A 20,474-nucleotide genomic window follows, 5' to 3' on the forward strand; every position below is an offset into this window, starting at 1 on the left:
TTTTACTAGAAAAGATCCCCTATTTTTTATTTTTATTTATTGAACTGATTATTTACTAATAGAGTCTAATTACATTTGTTGCAAAACTACCAGTTTAATATCAGAATACCTAATGTGTGTTTGCTGCGGTATTTAAAATACATCATTACCTATGTAAAACTAGAGTATGTTTTCTCTTGCATTAAATATTTACTTTTTTATTCTCAATTTAACATCTCTTTTTCAAAGATTAAAGAAACAAGTGAAAGTGAAACAAACAAACAAACAAGTTCAATTAAATAACAAAAATTTAATAAAAATGCAACAGTAATTATATAAATAATCCTGAAACAATCTTAACAGCATTGTTTTATATTGTTACAGAGCTACAGGAGGCTAGACTGATTCGTTAAATTTGTGTTCAATTTACAAGCACCTTGTTCTTTCCCACCAGCAGTTGAGCAGCAAAAGTTACCAAACACTGCCAGTTTGGTCCTGGATTCGAATCCCGGAAACAGGCTAGCTGTATGGGCATTTTCCTGGTTTTTCCAGGTAAAATATATATACAAGCCAGTTTCCCTTAGAAATGAAGGTATCCTTACCCTTAGGCAGATAGCCTGCAAATTGTTTGGTGTAATTACATAGAGCAAACCAAACCTTTTCTTTTTGTTTGTGGCTTAGAAAGTACTGCTACTGAATGTGTACATGTCTATATAAATTTATAATAATTTGAATTCATATCGAAAACTATATAAAAAAACCCATTTAATTGCAATGTACTCTATATTGAACTATTGGGAAGGAAATATTTTCAATTTTTCAAGATTCATATCAGCATGCTGAAAACAATAGACATTTATATAATGTGCCTTTAAGATCTTTAATTAACATATAATTGTAAGTAAAATGTGGAGTATTAGCCAGATGCAGTATTCACCAGTAAAATATTGTCGCCAGATAAAATCCCTTATCTGTTTTTAGAGGACTGTAATAATTCCAAGGACATAAATTTAATGTGACCTCATCAGATATTCACCCCTTTTCGAGGGGAGGAGGAAAAATTAATTATGTGCATAATAAAAATTTCGGTATCTTGGTGCCAGCCTCATATAAAATCAAGACAATCACTATGGAGCTAAGTCTGAAATACAAATTACATTTTAAATTGGAAGATTTATCATTTAGTTATCACCCAAACCATGTTATCTACACAAAAACAAAATTTCTGACATTGAACATAGAACCACTTATTTAAATATTCCATAATTGAATACAAAAATATATTTATATAAATTCAGTCTTCATATAAGCAACTTTTTATGCAAAATACATGTAAGTGCATGATATAAATATGGTACGCAAAATTTTCTAATATACCGTATTGCAAGTACACAGTACAGAATTGTAAATTAAGTAAATGAAGTACAGTCAAAAGTCGTTAATTCGGACACCCATAATTCGGAATGATCTATAATCCGGACCTCAAAGCTAAAAACTTTCTGCGCATGCGCCGCGTTGACACATGCGCATAGGCGTTTACGCGTGCGCGTAAGACCTCTTACGACTGCACATTTGCGTGTGCGCAAGCGCAGAATACGTTTTCGTGTGCGCGTTTTATGTATAACGGACGGTGTAAGCTAAAATTATCTAATTATCTATTTCAGTTAATGTTGATGATTGCGTTGTTCCTTAATTTTCGAATTGGATCCGGCTTATTATTTTTTGCAGACTGTTAGAGCAATACTATAAAAGTAAACTTGAACTTTCGATTATGTCAAATAGAATTTTTGATTCTGGAGCTCCCAAAGGATCGTACAAAACGAAAGTATAGTAGTACGAAAGTATAGTAAACGAAAGTAAACATGTTACCCAGTCTCTTATAGGATAACAACAGCTCCTCCACAAGTGCAATGCAGTTTTCAGACCTCTTATTTCTTATAAAGTTAGTACTTACTTGCTGAAAATTCATCCAAGCATTCTTCTCGTTACCTATTAAGATATTTTCAAAACATTCGTACTTGAAGAGATTTCCGATTTGTAGCCAACAAAAATGCCTTCCTTTATTTTTCCTCCACTTAGCCTATCTATTTCCCTAGAAGATACTGAAATGCCGGGCCATTTTTATCCATCGTTTTCACAAAATCCCTCCCATTAGCCCCAATGATCGATGTCCATCAAACAAAAAGTTGAATTGCTGCAAAAAATGGATAAAGACATGAAGAATGTGACAGAGAGGTTAGTGAAAACGAAAAAATTTCGATTAACAAGTTAGTCGGTATTCTCGGCACAGCAATTAACGGGACTTGAACAGCGGAACTTTGTAAGTGAACAAAAAATTATGTCTGTTTATAGAATTAAAAAGAAAGTATTATCACATAAAACGAAGCAACTTAAACAACTTACATTGAGAGAAATGTTTAATAAAGTAAACAAATAAATATTAAGCTTTTTTTTTTTTTTTTTTTTTGTAAATTTTGATACCCTTTAGATCATAATTGTTCTTTATTTCATAAATTACGGTTTCATATTTTTAATTTTAGAATTTCTGCATGCCATCTTACGCGATTTAAACTGATGATCTATAATCGGGAAAAATCGATAATCCGGAATCGCCGAAGTCCCGACGAGTCCGGAATAACGACTTTTGACTGTCGTTAGAACTACATAGACTCCAAGCTTCAGCAAACCTTGTCAGTAGTCAACGCGAGAACGACATTTTTACAACTTTGAAAATGTGCGCGTAGCGTATGTTGTAATTAACCATTCATTAATTTTAAATTAATAATTAATTGTAATCAATTTTATTACATTTAAAATCCATATACATATAAAACTGAATAATTAAAAATATACCTTGTAAATTATATGCACATTTTATTAGAAATTTTCTTTTAACTCCTCAAGCATTCACTAATAAAAAGTACTTCAAATCACTACTAATCATAGAAAAAATCAGAAGCTATAAATCATATCTTTATTCTGGATATGATTTCTACAGGGAAATAAAATTTAAATAACCAAGAATGATACATATAAGTATTAAACAAAATACGCATAATTTATGAATGCAAAAATTTATATGTAGCATGCTTAGCAAGCTTAAGTTCTGATTTTGAGAATTTTTTTAATAACACAGTTCTTCATTTGCCTGCATATTTATTTTTTCAATCAAAACTGCTTCAAGAGTTTTAAGACCTAAATTTGGTCGAAATTCCGTCTGATTTTTTTTAACAATAGAAAAAAATTCTTTCGCAAGCTGCATTTGAATGAGGTATTATTAAGACAGCAAGCATTACAGAAGGCAATACTTTGTATTTAATACACCCATTCATATTTTTTAATTTGGCAATTTCTCCCCATGCTATATCAATACGCAAATCTACAATTTCTTTCAAATCATCTACTTGATACATGGAAAATTCAATTTCTACTTGATTAAGATATTTTTCATCAATAATGGATGGAAAAGTATTCATCAAGTAAAGAACAGATGAAAATGAGACTTCAGTTCTCAAGTTGATGTCAGCAACTTCAGCATGTTTTAGAAATGGATCACTCAGTGGAAATTTATCAATTGTATATGAACATGCAGTTACAAAAAAAGCTCGCACAGAATTGAAAAATGATTTCACTTCACTTTCATTCAACTTGGCATTTTTTAAATATAGTCTTGTTTCCGCACCAATCACTAAATTTTCATTTTCCTTTTGTTTACTATACTTCTGAAATGGAATAGACGTTAGAGTAACATCTTCATTTTCTTTAGAAATTACTGATGGTTTTACGAATCTAACAAATAAATTCATTAAAAGTTCAAAACGTTCTCTTCTCAATTTATGTATATAAGGAGCTTGTTGTTGCAAATTAATATTTACTGTTATAAACAAAGGCAAAGTATTTTTCAAAAATAACAAGTACAATTTGGTGGTCGGTGACTGTAAAATTTTTTTAATGTTTTGCAATCTCTTTCCTTCATTCTCACTGTTATCTGGTTTATCTCCAAAAAAATTTATCACAGCATCCCACTGTTCCAAAATCCTTGTTATAGATTCTAAAAGAGACAACCATCTCGTACTGCAATATTTCAAAATTTTATGAGATTTTGCATTCTGTCCCAAAATTTGTTGAGCAACTTTGAAGCTATGCTTCCGTTTCGAACTTTTCTCCAAGTAAAAATATATATCTATTGTCAACATTTCAATTTCTGAGCCAATTAATTTTTCAGTAGCTTTTTTTGCAGCTATATGCAAGAGGTGGCACGGACAACCTCGGGTGATTATACTTGGTTGATGCATTTTGATAAATGATGCTACACCTTTAAACTTTCCAATCATATTACTAGCATTATCTGAAGAAAATGATAAGCAATTTTTCCATTCTAAACCTTTGTTTTTAAAGTTTTCATTTATACAAATAAAAATACCTTCTCCTGTATTATTCGTGCATTCTAAAATAGAAATCAATGAAGTAATTATCACTCCCTTTTCTTTACTGTAGTATGTTATAACCAATGGGTACAGTTTGTTATCATTGTTATCATTACTTCCATCAGTACTTAGAGAAAATGATGTACTGCACACTGATTTTATAATATCAGCAACAGTATTTTCTGCAAGCGTTTTCACAATAGCAGCAGTTTTGGTATGACCGCAGCTAAATTTTTTTGCTATGGCAGAATCCGGAAAAATTGCTTTGAAAAGCTCTTTGGAATGATCCGAAACAGAAAGCGGTAGATTATGTTCAATTAAAAAACAAACAAAATAGCATTCGGCTTTTATAGGATCTGTTTCATCATCTTTTATTAAGAAATTTGTTATTTCTTTAGATTTTACGGTGCCAAGTTCTATATGCTTTTGAGAAAACACATGCCATTTACAGTCATCTTTTCCGCCATGAGCAACTGAGAAGTCTTTGTTGCATACACTGCAGTGTGCGTGATTCACAGAAATTTCGGACGCTTTAATGCATGGAAATTCTGAAGAATATGAATCTTTAAACTTCTGCTTTGATAATTTTGGCTTCTTCGTTCGAGGCAGCATTATGATTAAAAATCTTTCACCTGATTCACAGTTCACAAGACACACGCTAAGCTCTCGCCGTAAACTACACAATGCAGCCGAATGCAGCCTAAACACGCATCAGCGAGGAACCTGGGAGACAGACAATTGGGTGGAACTATTGATAAGTCGTTAACGGTTGGAGTTACTGATCTACAACTGGCTAATTCTTCAAAACTAGGAACGCACTCAACACGTGATATATGATAACACGAGTATTCAGCCAATCATCGGATGAATTAGTTGGTTCCATTTTGCATACTGGTTCTCCTGCTCTTGTTTCTGTAAAATCCGTAGTTTTTTCCATACTTTTCGTAGCTCGTAGTTTTTCATGAATTTCCGTAGAAACTACGGAGAATCCGTAGTAGTTGGAGTCTATGGGACTATCTGCACAGTCCCCTATTCTTTAATGCTTAATTGTATGAGTATTTTTTATATATATATATATATATAAAAGAAGACAGACGAAAGAGTTAACAGATAAATTATTTTAATACATTCTTAAATATTCGACTATGTGTGTACAGGGTTCATAGCCACATTTTAGTTAAAAAAATAAGCACCTGTCTAATTACATCATACACAAATGCATAACCTTAAAAATTAGACTTGTAATTTAAAATATGAGAAATGAAGTACTTATTAAGAGAGAATAAGCATTACCTCAACCATGGAAAATAATTACTTTTTTTTTAAATTTTAAATAATAGTTCAATTTACAGAACTAGTTTACAATGAGAGAAAAAAAAATATGAAGAACTAAACTATATTACAAGATTTAATGATGAAATTTCAGTTCAAAATATAGAAAATAAATAATAATAAGGCATATTTATTGTATTCGCTTGGAACCTAATAATAAATACAATTTATTTTTCCACTCATATTGATATTTAAATAATTTAAATCTAAATTCTGAACATTTTCTAAATTTTCATTGTATATCAGTTTTCTCTTAACAGATATTGCCAGCAAAGTAATTTAAGTAAAAAAGAGGAACATTTCTGAAATCAGAAGACAGAAATTTGGTTCATGCAGTCATCTTTAACAGTAAAAGCTTAACTAACCTGCATACTTGGAAATTGGCGAATATTCGGACAGTCGAGCATAACTTGAAGAAGCGGAGGGGGGTTATACTGTAACCCAAGGATTTCAAACTCGCGGCCCACAACAAATATTTTTGCGGCCCGGCCAATATATCGGCAAATAACAATATATAATAATAAAATAACATATCGACGAAGAAAAAAATGAAATGTTTACTGCTAAGTAATTAACGATAATTTATTCAGTATTGTTAGATTACTCACAGCGAGCTGACACACACACTACTTAAATTACAATTGCGTGTGAGTAGCTTGCGTTCAGCTACCTTTGGCTTTTGGGGGAAACGTGCACTGAAAACTTGTATGCATCCCCCGATAGCCGAATGTGGTCAAACTCATGGTCTCAGTTTTACAATCATAGTTTTGTACGATATATTGGTGCATGCATGTGCATGCACTTTGCTTTATTATTAATTATTACTTAATTCATATTGTTACGGATTTCATAGTTATTTACTTATTTAGTTTTTTTATTTAGAATTGTAATTAGATTTGCTTCACGTTGCCTTAGCAACGCAGACGCTTTTTGAAAAGACAGCTGCGTTGGAAGGTTAAAAATAGAACAGCGCGTGCATTTAACACCTAATAAATAAATATCTCGTAATTGCTGTTGCCATCCACAAAAATCCAGATATTTATAGATGTTTCCAGTATATTCGAGAAATTAATTATAAAGCTTATAAAAGCCGAGAACAAACAACTCATCTCACTAGTAGCTGTAGTTCTAGCGAACTGTTTGTTTACTTAATGCTGTGATTGATTTGTAGCGATTTCGCTGTGAGATAGAATTAGTTTCTCTGTTTTGAATTGATTTTTGCTAAACGTTTGACATTTTATGGTATTGTTAGAATATTTCTGAAGAAATATTTCAGCATTTTGATTTATCTCTTGTGGAAAGAATAAATTTTTGTTAACTTTTTAACGTTAACCGTGTTTTTTCCAGCCCTTTGTATTCAGTATGTCTATATCAAAACCAAGTGGTAGTAAAATTAAACGAAAAATCACTGACGAACATAGAATATTCCAAGTAAAATGGGAATTAGAATATTTTTGCTGTGAAATAAAAGATAAAATATTCTGCTTGATATGTAATAATACTATTAATGTACCAAAGTTATATAATATTAAACGTCATTACGAACAACAAAAATCAAAATATAACAATTACGAAGGATTAATGAGAGAAGAAAAGTTGAAAGAGCTCAAGTTAGGAGTGAAAAAGCAACAGTCCATGTTTAGTAAAGTATTGCAAGAAAAGTGACGCGGCGGTACATGCAAGCTACGTCTTGTCCGAGTTGATAGCTAAACATTCAAAGCCTTTTACTGACGGTGATTTCATCAAGGAATGCCTAATGAAAGCTGGAGAAATTGTTTGTCCTGGAAACGTGAAGGCTTTTCAATCAATTTCATTGTCTCGAAATACAGTTGCAGAAAGAGTTACTGATTTAGCTGTGAATTTAAGTGATCAGATCAAAGCAAAATCATCTAGTTTCGAAAGTTTCTCCATTGCCTGTGACGAGAGCACGGACATTAGTGGCAAAACTCAATTAGCAGTGTTTCTTCGTTCTTGTGACAAGAATTTTAACATTTTTGAGGAATTACTAGAACTAATATACCGATGCCTGGTACTACCACAGGAGAAGATATATTTACTTGTGTTTTTGGAATTCTGCAGAAATACAATCTAGAAAAAATTGCAAATTTAACAACTGAATTTGAAATGAGGTTTAATGATTTTAGTTCCCTGGAAGACAAATTTTTTTTGTTTTCTTCGATTTTCTCAATAAGTATTGACTCAGTACCCAGCCATATGCAAATGGAGGTGATCGAGATTCAATGCAACTCAAATTTGAAAGCAAAACTCATTAAAGTGGACGTGCCTGAATTTTACAAATATTTACCAGCCAGGTTTGAAAATACTCGAAAATTCGCATATGAAATTATTTCCATGTTTGGTAGCACTTATCGGTGAGAGCAGTTATTTTCAGTCATGAAAGGTAATAAGTCTCCTATTAGAAACCGTATTAATGATACTCACCTTGGGTCAGCGTTGAAAGTTATCACTGCAAACAAAATTTCTCCCGAAATAGGAAAGATAATAGCAGAGAAGAGATGTCAAGTATCAGGACGTAAACATTAACTTTTTCTTGTTCTTTTCTATATAAATATATATATATGTTTATTATTGTATTATTCGAAATAAATCTACGTTTCTATGAATATTGGTTTTTTTTTTTTTTTTTTTTTTTTTTTTTTTTTTTTTCCGGCCCGCCTAAAGTTAAACCTTGTTTGTTTGGCCCAAGTGTACCTATGAGTTTGACATCCTTGCTGTAGACGCTCTTTAGATTTTTCCGCTAAATACATGCTTTTGACATTTCAATATGTGCATCATATAAAAATAAACAAACAAACTAAAAAATATTCTGCTTAGCAAGCACAGTAAAACTCTTTTAAGTGTTCATAAACAAATCTTGGACTGAACATCAAAATTAATTATCTCTGCAAAATATCGTTATAGCGCAATACATGCGCCGTAATTCTTTCCTAAGTGATATTATGCAATCGGAATCAACAACTACCGGTATTGGGAGAATAAAGAACTAAATAACTGGGGTGTTTTTCATTCTAATTTTCAACAGACGGCGTTAAATTTCCGAAATAGAATCATTCTTCGCTTGGGTTAGTAGACCGCAAAACTTTTAGTCCTATTAAATCCAGATTGGAAAGTGACACCCCCCCCCCCAAAAAAAAGGTCCATACTTGTTTTGAAGAACTGTTACAGTTTCAATATTCAAGATTTTGCGAAGAAAGGGGAGACCTCCCAACTTTTGTACTGCATAATGTATTGGCCAAAAAAATTAAATTATTTTGACTATTCGATTACTTTCCCTTTATTTAAGCCATTCCGAATATTATTCCTTAGAAAGCTAATCAGTGTTAAAACACAACCATTTTTTGAAGTTTACTAGTATACTTCAGCAGTTACTGCAACTATGTTGTTATAAACATTCATACATATGCTCATAATATAAGCATAACGATCATAATAAACAGGAATATGAACTGACCAAGCAGAACGAGAATGCAAATTTTTAAGATATTGATAGAAATTCAAACGTGTGTAGTATTTGGGTGGGAGGAAAAGAATGCCGAATGTAGCGGAATTTTCTACTGCTTTTGAAATTCTTTGACCAATAGAACGACGGGCACCTGTCTGTATTCTTCGTGCACACCAAAGGTTATGTTAATGCAGAGAAAGGGGGAAAAGCTATTTCCGGGAATATGACTCACCATCTGACATTCCATATTAGGAAGAAAAGTTGTTTATTTAGTTTCGGCTTTGGTACCGTGAAAAATAGCTCGTTCATTTAAAAAAAAAAAAAAAAGGCAATAAAAGCGAAAAATAAGCACTAAAAACAAAAAATAAGGGCTTTAAAGAAAAAGTAAGCACCTATAAGGGCCTTTATATTTTATTTTCAAATATAAGGACTTACAAGCACTTATAAGGACCGCTACGAACCCTGCATGAGGGATTTTGTTACCCAAGTTTTCTATTCCACTTCCACACAAGGAACAACTGCTCATCTTTTCCCCTTTAATGCACAAGGCAATGCAAAGCAAGGATAAATGATCAGAGGCTTGCAACTGAAGTTGTGTAATGCATTTCTGCAAAAAGCAAAGTGAGTCTATCCCGAAAAGCTCAAAAACCTAGGACGATTTTGGTGTCTCTGTGATGTAAGTTCATTGTTCCACTCACTTATAAAAAAAGAGCCATCTAATTCACACAGAATACTTGTTTCAAATATTCCAGTGGCCTAACCTTAAAGCTATCAAGCCCACCTTTGCTTGTCCGAAAGTAAATTTCTAAAGGTTACGATAAAGGTAAATTTCCAAAGGCCATCTTTGTTTAAAATGAAAGGAAACAAATATAAAGCTTTGTTTCAAACAGCAACACGATCCACAACTGAATCTTTTTAGTCCAAAGGGGCTTTGTCCCTGAAGGACTATTGTTTTCGTTTTGCTATTTTTCGTTGAATTCACTATAAATGTCCATTTCATTTTTCAAACTGTTGCCACCAAATGTTAGAGTCCTGCATTATATTTGAAGAAATTAAATAATGAAAAATCTGCATAAGCCTACGTATATTTCTGGCACTGTGATAAAACAACAGTACATACAGCCATCGAATTTTGAATGACGTAATCCTACTGCAAATATGGGCATGTGGAAGCCCAAATTTGAAATTTGAAATTTGTTTTATTATCGATTTCATATTTTGTAAAACTTTAACGAATTTTTTGAGTAACAAACTCAATGATTTGAAAGCAAGCAATGGCAAAAATCTACGGGGGGACATTTTTATCTCCAGCACGTGGAACTGTGTATCAGAAATTCTAAAGATAGGCAGGCTCATTTTAAATTATTTTGCGACATTGCTATTGAACTGAAATTTATAGCTAAAGTGAGAAGAACATGATATTTAATAAATAAAGGTAACACACAAAACGTTAAAAAAATGCCCCTTTGGATGTAATTTAAAATCAGAAACCTTTCAGATTTAAATACAATTTTTTTTTTTTTTTTTTTTTTTTTTTTGGATACTTGATTGTCATTTGAAACAATTAATATTTTTTTTTTCCAGCTTTTCCAATAGTGTAATTCTTGAAACATGAGCCAGATTTGCCGAGGTTCTGGCACTACATAATCTTTTCTTCAATCCCCTATATTGTTCTTATGCTTAACTCATTTATATATGCTAATTTATTTATACCTAGTATTCATTTATAGCTAGTTCCTGATGAAACATGCATACCATTCTTTAACTTATCTAAAATTTCAATTTTCTGAAATACTGTAAAAAATTGCATATTTTTGCAGCTTTATCACCTTCATTCTTCCTCTGAGAAGTCAAATGAATTTGTGAAATTAAAAGAAATGCTAATGCTAAAGACGATGCTGATAAACATTGATAAATGCAATTATAACTCTGCTAATGTTACTGAACTGATTGCAACACAACCTAAGTCATTCAACTAGTGGGCAGGACAGATAAGTTTTGTAAGATGTGTGGTACATTGCTACTGCTATGCTCGACAGTGTACTGCACACGGAAGAAATTCTAGCAGTAAACAAACTGAATGGAAACCTCATAACTTGTGGAAAACTATTCTGCAAGGGCTTATTGTATTTAAAGCAGTAGTTGCATAAAAAATAACTATGCAGTGGAAAGGCAAGTGTAACTAAGACTTAAAACTCATAAAAGAATTTTAAACCTATTGTGCAAGTTTTAAAAAAAAATTAAGCAACAATTTAATTCTTCATTTTTTACATTTCGTCAGAAAAATTCAATCCAATGCAAAGACACAGGAAGGTAACTAAATTAAATTGTACTCATTTTATTTCATTTAAAAATACATTCTATACATAAAAATTTTCATGGATGTTTTGAATAATGTATAGGTGCATAGGAAGAAATGACAATAAATTAATGAAATAAACCTGGTAATATTCCCCTACATAAATAAGCCTCAAGATTTCGTATTTCACGAATTATCATCTGGAATACTGCCAACAACCAATGGTAAACCACCAACAAAATCTGCTTCAGAGAATATCAATAATGTTGAGACAAAAACAAATATAGGTATGTGGGGATGTTAAAATACCCCCAAAATGTCTTTCAACGCCCAGCCCAGAGCCAAAAGCATTAAAATAAACTGTATTCTGCAGCAAGCATATGGGGAAATGTGTGTCCTTGATTAGAAGTCATTTTTGATGACATCATTCCTCCTTTGCTAGAGTGCCATTTTAGGTTTGACAGTGCATCTTCCTATAGTTTGATAACATTTTGATTTCCACCCTGTATTATAATTTCAGCATTCAAAAGACTATTACTGCAAATGAAATACGTTATATGTGTTTAACTATGCGATTACGGCAATATTCTTGGAAGACAATGATAGTAATTATTTTGAGTACACTAATTCCATAAATGTGTATTGATAATGAGTTCTGTAAATAGCTGATAACAAAAACCTTGTAATAAATGAATTTGTAGACAATTAATACCAATTAGATTAAATGTTGTGTCATCATTCTTTTATTAGTTCATACGCATGATAAATAATATCCATATTATGAAGAAGAAAACTTCTACTAATATACCAATTATGAATTTTTTCAAAATTTTTATCCTCATGCTTGCAATCCTTGAAATTCTGTGACACTTTAATGGTATGGTCAAGTCACAGAACTTTCTAAAATTGTCGCTTGAAACTGATTGAGGTATTATCAAAAATATCACTCATATTTTTCAAAATTTTTCTCCTTATTCTCATTTCCCGCAAAAGCCTCAAAACTTACAATTTTTACATTAAATTTCCATATTATAAAATATTTCAGTATGTCTTTTTTTTCACAGTACACATGCAAAAGCAAGATGGCATAGCATTATGCAAATTACTATAAACATACCCCCTTTCAAACTAATGAAACTGTAAAACATTTATGCATGTGTTCAAAGAAATTATTATTTACTTAATCAATCATAAGATTTTAATTTTCACAATATAAAATATATACTACCATAATTTCGCACATATAGTCCGCGGACTATCTGTGTTTAAAATGTGAATTTTTGAAGCTGCGGACTATCCACCAATGCGGATAATACGCTGGTTGTTCACGGTTAAAATTGTTGAAATTTAAAAAACACGCTGTCGTGAACTGCCGATGATCAAATATAAAAAAGGGCAAGATTCCAAGAAAACATTCATATGTATCATATCGATAGTAAACCATAGAGCATAGTGCAGAACGAATGAGTAGTCGCAAGTAGAGCTCCTAAAATCCAGACTGGCGCATCAAGCAAAAGCCGGGATATGAGCACTCACTTAGCGCAACCAGAGTCTTGTATCCCAGTATCCTTCGCACTGCTTTAGCGCAACTGCCAGGAGGGGGAAAAGTAATTGATGTGTCAGCTCGGTGTTTAGGAGCCTTAGTAGCAAGTACCTGAAGTACGAAAAAAAGTACGATTCGTTTACTTATAGCGTGGTTTGGCAACACCGAGTGAGTGGGGTCGAAGGTCAGATTTCATTACCATTTATCACGAGGATAGCACGTTGCACTGTATTTTGTTTTCGTATTTTGTCTTTCATCTTCGATAAATTTGATGAAACATCGCCGGAGTTTTACTGCTGAGTTTAAACTTAAGGTAGTTGAGAAAGCTGAAAAAGATGGAAATAGAGAAACGGGCCGTTATTTTGAAGTGGAAGAGAAAGCAGTGAGAAATTGGCGCAAACAAAAGGATTTGTTAAAAAGCATGGCAAGAAAGCGATCCAATCGGCATGGAAAAGTAAAATGGACAGCTTTAGAGGAAAATTTACTGAGATGGGTTCTTGACCAAAGAAATGCCAGACGCTCCATTTCAACAGTTAAAATCCGTCTCCGAGCGAAGTCCATGGCAGAAGAGATGCAGATAACGGATTTCAAGAAAGGAATAAATTGGGTTTACCGCTTAATGCGTCATAAAAACTTGAGAGTTCGCAGCAGAACGACAATGTGTCAGGCTGTTCCGGACAACGTAGATGAAAAAAAAAAAAGCTTCTTTCCTTCAGTTTACAAGGAAAGTTACTGCAGAAGGGAAGTATTCCCTAAAAGATATTATAAATATGGACAAAGTTCCATTAACATTTGATTGCCCACCAAATCACACTGTCGATACTTGCGGAGTGAAAACAATATCAATAACAACAACTGGTTAAGAAAAGACCCAATTAATGGGTCAATAAATCCTGGAAAAGTGTTTAAGTGTCAACCATCCGATCGGGATTTATAAAAGCCAGGATTGTTAGTGAAAGCGAGAAAATCACTGGCAGTGAAGATAGTGGTGCTGAAAATGAACTTTCGGACACACTCCCCAAAAATATATTAGAACTGTTTAATTCTGATACCGATGAATCAGACTTTGAAGGTTTTCGTGAATGTAGTAGAATGTGTGATTAATTAGTGAGCACTGTTCTTTATTTGTATTTAGCATTTCATTTCTGAAGGTATATTAGTAAGTAAGTACTTTTTTCTATTTATATTTAGTTCTTTGTTTCTAAAATACATTAATATTGCCATATTAAAAAAACGTAATTTCGGACGTATAGTCCGCGGACTATGCGGTGGTGAGGACTATCCGACAATTTTTGAAATTTTTTTTACATAAAATCGTGTCTGCGGCCTATACGATAGTACGGACTATACACGCGAAATTACAATACTTAAATTTTATTATAAAATTGACGGCAGCTTGTAGGTATAAAATAAAGAGGGTGCACTTCTTTTTTTTTTTACTTTTTAAACTATTTTTTTATAAACATAGAATATATTACAGAGAACTGCAATAAGAGCATAGTTCTTACATGTATCCAAAAGTGTTGCCATTCACGAGTTACTAAATAATAAATGTTGCATTTACAAATTACTGAATATTAAATCTTCCTTTTTTTTAAACAGTTATTTTTTGTTTTCTTTTTTTAGAGTCCAAAATCAGTCCAAATACCTGCTCAGCTTTCTAATCACTCTTTCCCTTTTAGTTCTTTACTTACCGTCCCTGTTTCTGAGTTAGCAGAGTTTGGTAGTTGATTTTCTAAACACTGCTGTTCAAAATATCTGGGATCATATAATTTTATATCTGTTTTCTGTGCATTAACTTCTTGCTCTGTTCCTCTGATATTCTCTTCAGCAGTTGAACTGTCTTCTTTAGTGCAGGGTTGCCACTCAAACAGGACAATGAAATTCCCTGACTTTTCCAGGTTTTCCAGGTATGTTTCGAGAGAATTCCAGTCTATCTGTGTAATGTACATTGGCTGTACTAAGAGGTAAATTAATTATGGTATTACTTGTACTGTGTAGCAAATTCACTTAATTATTCAATAAATCCCAGAGGACATTTTTTCTTGGTACACTTTGTTTGATAATTTTGTTTACTTTTCCGCTTAAAAAAACTTAATAAAATTTAAGATATATACATTGGATAACAACTGTACGTTTTATTTAATTATTACTCATGATCATCCCCAGTTCAACACGAGGCTAATCCGGTTCTTATAAATCACAACGCAATGCTAAAAGTTAGGTTAGATTTTACGTAAATTTAATTTGTGTGAGGTGTATTCTTAAAAGGCACCTTAACACTTGAAAACACAAATATAATTATAATAGGAGTTGTTTTCTCCACTGAAGATTGAGATTAGAATCTGCCCAATCTGGAATAAAAAAAGGCTTTTTTTGCAGACATTCTGCAGCTAAACGAAAGAAAGAAATCTATTTAATGATATTTTTTTTACTAAATTGAGGTATTTTATATTTATTTTGCAGCATACATAAGTAAAAAATATGTGCATTAAATTTCGTGATCTCATCATACTGCTAGAATTAATTTCAGGATTATGCCAGAGAAAATTTCCTGAAATTTGGAAATATTATTTACTAATGATAAATAAATTTACAGGGAAGAAGCAACATTAAATGATATGAATAACATAAAAATAAAGATAATTACTTAAAAATTTAATTGGAATAATCAATGATATTTTAGCGAATGTAGTTATATTACATGGTTATCCTAGATGATTGGTTGCTATTTTTTTATTTTACTGCAAAATGATAAGGTATTTATTAAAAAGAAAAGAAACAAAAAAAGATTTTGCGGTAAAATCCTAGTATACGATACGGCCTTTGCATGATTTTGAAAATTTTCGCCAAGAACAAAATGACCCGTTTACTGCTCATCATCATGTCGCCAAATCCCGCTGTACCATACATGGAGATTATTCTAACCAAAGAACGTCTATATGTAAAAAGCGGAGGGAAAATTTGCCAAGGGATTTTGCGACGGAACCTGGCGGCCAGAATTTCCCTCTTCGGAGGTGTACAGGAAATTGAGAAACAGGTGTTAAGAAGAAACGTTCTTTGACAAAAACGAAAACTATGAAAATCCGTTTTTAAATTATTGTGAAAAATCCAAGAAGAAACGTTTTATCAAAGAATGTTTTTTCTTGGATTTTTCACAATAATTTTAAAAACAGATTTTCGTAGATTCCCCCCCTCAAAATAACTAATCCATGAATTAATTTACTTGCGTCAAAAAATATTTTCTTTTCCTTTAGAGTTTAAAGAAATTTTAAACAATATTCATTTTATGAACTCTTGATAACGTGACCTTCGAACTTCCGACACCGGTTTCGAGCTTTGGCGACAGATATATCGCGCATGCACAGCTGTTTCCCGCTATGATGGAACGGAGCCACGTCTGTCGCAGAGAGGTTTTTCCTTCTTTACAATACATATTTTTTTATTCTAACCTTCATGGTACCGTATACTAGGATTAAACCCATTTTGTTTTATACCAGAACAGGTACTTTCTTTAGTTCATGCACTGCACATGCGATTCTCGAGGTTACTGGAAACCAAAAGTTGCGGGAAAACTTGCTTTGCATTTCTAAGAAGACAATCAAATTGGAGCTGCGAAAATTGGCTCTATGCCAGCTGCCCAAATGACACTCACGTGATACACAATTCGCCAAAAAAGTGATCTCTTCCGACGTCGGCGCAAAACTCGCCTTTTTTCGCGGGATCAATGTATAAAATTCCCCGACTTTTCCAGATTTTGACTGAAACACTTAAATTCCCTGACTTTTCCCTGAATTTTTTGGTCGATTTACGAATTCCCTGACTTTTTCCGGTTTTCCAGGTAGAGTGGCAACCCTGTTAATGTCTCTAATGTCTTTTCTATTTCTTCTGACTACTGTTCCTCCCGATCTCAGAATACATGATCCAGGCATCTTATATAGTTCTTCCACAAATGCTGGTTTCCAGTGATTTATCTTCATATACACACAATCTCCCTTGCTTAATGATAGTAATGTTTTTGTATGACAATAATAATATGATTTCTGCTTAGTTCTTTCTGGGTTAATTTTTTCTTTTACATTTTCCACAATTTGAGGTTTCAATAATTCTTCCGATGTATGAAGAATTGTTCTTGTTCTACTCATAAGTCGTTTAGCTGCTGATCCAAACATATCATTATGATTCTTATAGTTCTAATTTTTTTGGACATTTCCTGTTTTTCTTTCCATAATTTGTAAGTATAATACTTCATAAGAGTCACAGCTTTCCTCTTTGACCTTTGCATCTCAATAATTTTAATGTCGTTTTGTGCAACTTTGGCTAGTTCATCTGCCCTGTCATTTCTAATAAAAGACATAAGTGCTTTTGCCAGCTACAGATTAGTTATATGCCTCCCCAGCAGTTCAAAATAAAGTTCTTTCATACTTGTGCGTGCTGTGACTTACCCTACTTGTCTAACATCAGAACAAAATCACAGAATGGCAAGGAGTGCAAGTTTGCACCTGTTGTTGGTAAGAGCACCATACAAGTCACAGTATGACTTTGCTCACTTCTGCCCCAATTTTGATGGAAAAAAACCCTGGGAAGGATAAGTCTGAGGGTCTTCCAACCCTTGCATATTTAGAGCTCCCCCATGCCGCAAACACACTATACAACATCCATGCCTTCTCTGGGATACAAATCAGGCTCTTTGGTTTGGTAGTCAGAGTCACTAACCACTTTCCAGTTGGGCGGCAGACTTTGAAAGTAATCGAACTGAATATTTCGCAAACGAATTTTGTACTTGTTAGAGAGCATGGCTGGTATTCAAATTAGTAAAAACCAAGTTATCTGCTCCTATGAGCTAACAATCCTAAATAAGGGTCAGCATGATCTGCTTGAGCTTTCTTTAACCCTTTGCGGTTCAGTGTTCCACTACATGGAACACCCAAATTGAATCGCTTTTGAAACCTTTAAATTGAACCGTAAATGGATAAAAATGCCTTTACAACATACTTTGAACTTTTCTTTTTAAACAGTAGATAGTAGCATATCACAAGGAGACACAGAATTTTCATTTATTGTGTGTTATTAAAATCCACTTTTTTCAAGTAATTTTCTCTATTTTTTTAATGATATAAAAAATTTTATTTGGAAAAAAAAATTAGGCATAATTTTGCTGGCTGTACTCCAAATTATCTTTTCTACATTTTTTTAATCTCTCAGACAAAAACCATACGCAGAATCATTGAATAAACCCAGGTGTTCCATTAGCGGGAACACTGCACCTATAGCGATCTCATGCTGTTACGAATCAGAACATCTGTGCTCAGGAGAGAACATCCGTTGTTTACGTTTTCTCTTTCCGTTGCTTTGGGGGGGCAATGATTTCAAACAAAGCACTATTGAGGGGTGAGGTGTGTTTTGTGTTATGAAAGCCCTAATATTGGCATCTTAAATTTTTTGGGAGTAGTTTTTAGGCGGGAATTTTATTAGTAGCTTGACTCATCTTTAGTTAGACCTGGGCAAATTTTTTGCTGTCGCTTTTCAGTCTCATTCCCATTTATTTTCAATAATTGTGTAGATATTTCTTGTGTATGTATATATTATAGGCTTGTTTTTCTTTATTGTTAATTTTAATCATAGTTAATTATTTTAATCGTGGTTGGTTTGTGCTTCCATCAAAAAGGTGTGACTTGCTTTGAACAATTTCACGAAGCAAAGAAATATGAAAATTTGTAAATATTTTTGTATATAGGACATGCGTATATAGATATTTATCTTATTTATCCGTATATATTGAAGAATATTGTGTATATCCAGGAAACCATATATACAGCCATAATACAGAGTTTTTTCATTCTTATACAAATGCTTCTACTCATTTTCGTGCTTCACTGCAATGCTCGCTTAGTTGCACTTTTAAAAGCTCTGGCGGCGCAGTATTCCACCTCATGGAACACCCACAGTTGTTCTTGTTCTACTCATAAGTCGTTTAGCTGCTGATCCAAACATATCATTATGATTCTTATAGTTCTAATTTTTTTGGACATTTCCTGTTTTTCTTTCCATAATTTGTAAGTATAATACTTCATAAGAGTCACAGCTTTCCTCTTTGACCTTTGCATCTCAATAATTTTAATGTCGTTTTGTGCAACTTTGGCTAGTTCATCTGCCCTGTCATTTCTAATAAAAGACATAAGTGCTTTTGCCAGCTACAGATTAGTTATATGCCTCCCCAGCAGTTCAAAATAAAGTTCTTTCATACTTGTGCGTGCTGTGACTTACCCTACTTGTCTAACATCAGAACAAAATCACAGAATGGCAAGGAGTGCAAGTTTGCACCTGTTGTTGGTAAGAGCACCATACAAGTCACAGTATGACTTTGCTCACTTCTGCCCCAATTTTGATGGAAAAAAACCCTGGGAAGGATAAGTCTGAGGGTCTTCCAACCCTTGCATATTTAGAGCTCCCCCATGCCGCAAACACACTATACAACATCCATGCCTTCTCTGGGATACAAATCAGGCTCTTTGGTTTGGTAGTCAGAGTCACTAACCACTTTCCAGTTGGGCGGCAGACTTTGAAAGTAATCGAACTGAATATTTCGCAAACGAATTTTGTACTTGTTAGAGAGCATGGCTGGTATTCAAATTAGTAAAAACCAAGTTATCTGCTCCTATGAGCTAACAATCCTAAATAAGGGTCAGCATGATCTGCTTGAGCTTTCTTTAACCCTTTGCGGTTCAGTGTTCCACTACATGGAACACCCAAATTGAATCGCTTTTGAAACCTTTAAATTGAACCGTAAATGGATAAAAATGCCTTTACAACATACTTTGAACTTTTCTTTTTAAACAGTAGATAGTAGCATATCACAAGGAGACACAGAATTTTCATTTATTGTGTGTTATTAAAATCCACTTTTTTCAAGTAATTTTCTCTATTTTTTTAATGATATAAAAAATTTTATTTGGAAAAAAAAATTAGGCATAATTTTGCTGGCTGTACTCCAAATTATCTTTTCTACATTTTTTTAATCTCTCAGACAAAAACCATACGCAGAATCATTGAATAAACCCAGGTGTTCCATTAGCGGGAACACTGCACCTATAGCGATCTCATGCTGTTACGAATCAGAACATCTGTGCTCAGGAGAGAACATCCGTTGTTTACGTTTTCTCTTTCCGTTGCTTTGGGGGGGGCAATGATTTCAAACAAAGCACTATTGAGGGGTGAGGTGTGTTTTGTGTTATGAAAGCCCTAATATTGGCATCTTAAATTTTTTGGGAGTAGTTTTTAGGCAGGAATTTTATTAGTAGCTTGACTCATCTTTAGTTAGACCTGGGCAAATTTTTTGCTGTCGCTTTTTAGTCTCATTCCCATTTATTTTCAATAATTGTGTAGATATTTCTTGTGTATGTATATATTATAGGCTTGTTTTTCTTTATT

General features: G+C 33.0%; 1 protein-coding gene across 3 annotated transcripts in view; it reads right to left on the reverse strand.

The window, feature by feature from the left end:
• Positions 1-20,474, reverse strand: part of LOC118185674 (constitutive coactivator of PPAR-gamma-like protein 1 homolog) — a 354,891-nt gene that overhangs the window by 149,111 nt on the left and 185,306 nt on the right. The window lies entirely within an intron of this gene.

Source organism: Stegodyphus dumicola, chromosome X1, assembly GCF_044657685.1.
Source record: "Stegodyphus dumicola isolate Sdum_Otavi_A_Nest chromosome X1, ASM4465768v1".
NCBI classification, from domain to species: domain Eukaryota; kingdom Metazoa; phylum Arthropoda; class Arachnida; order Araneae; family Eresidae; genus Stegodyphus; species Stegodyphus dumicola.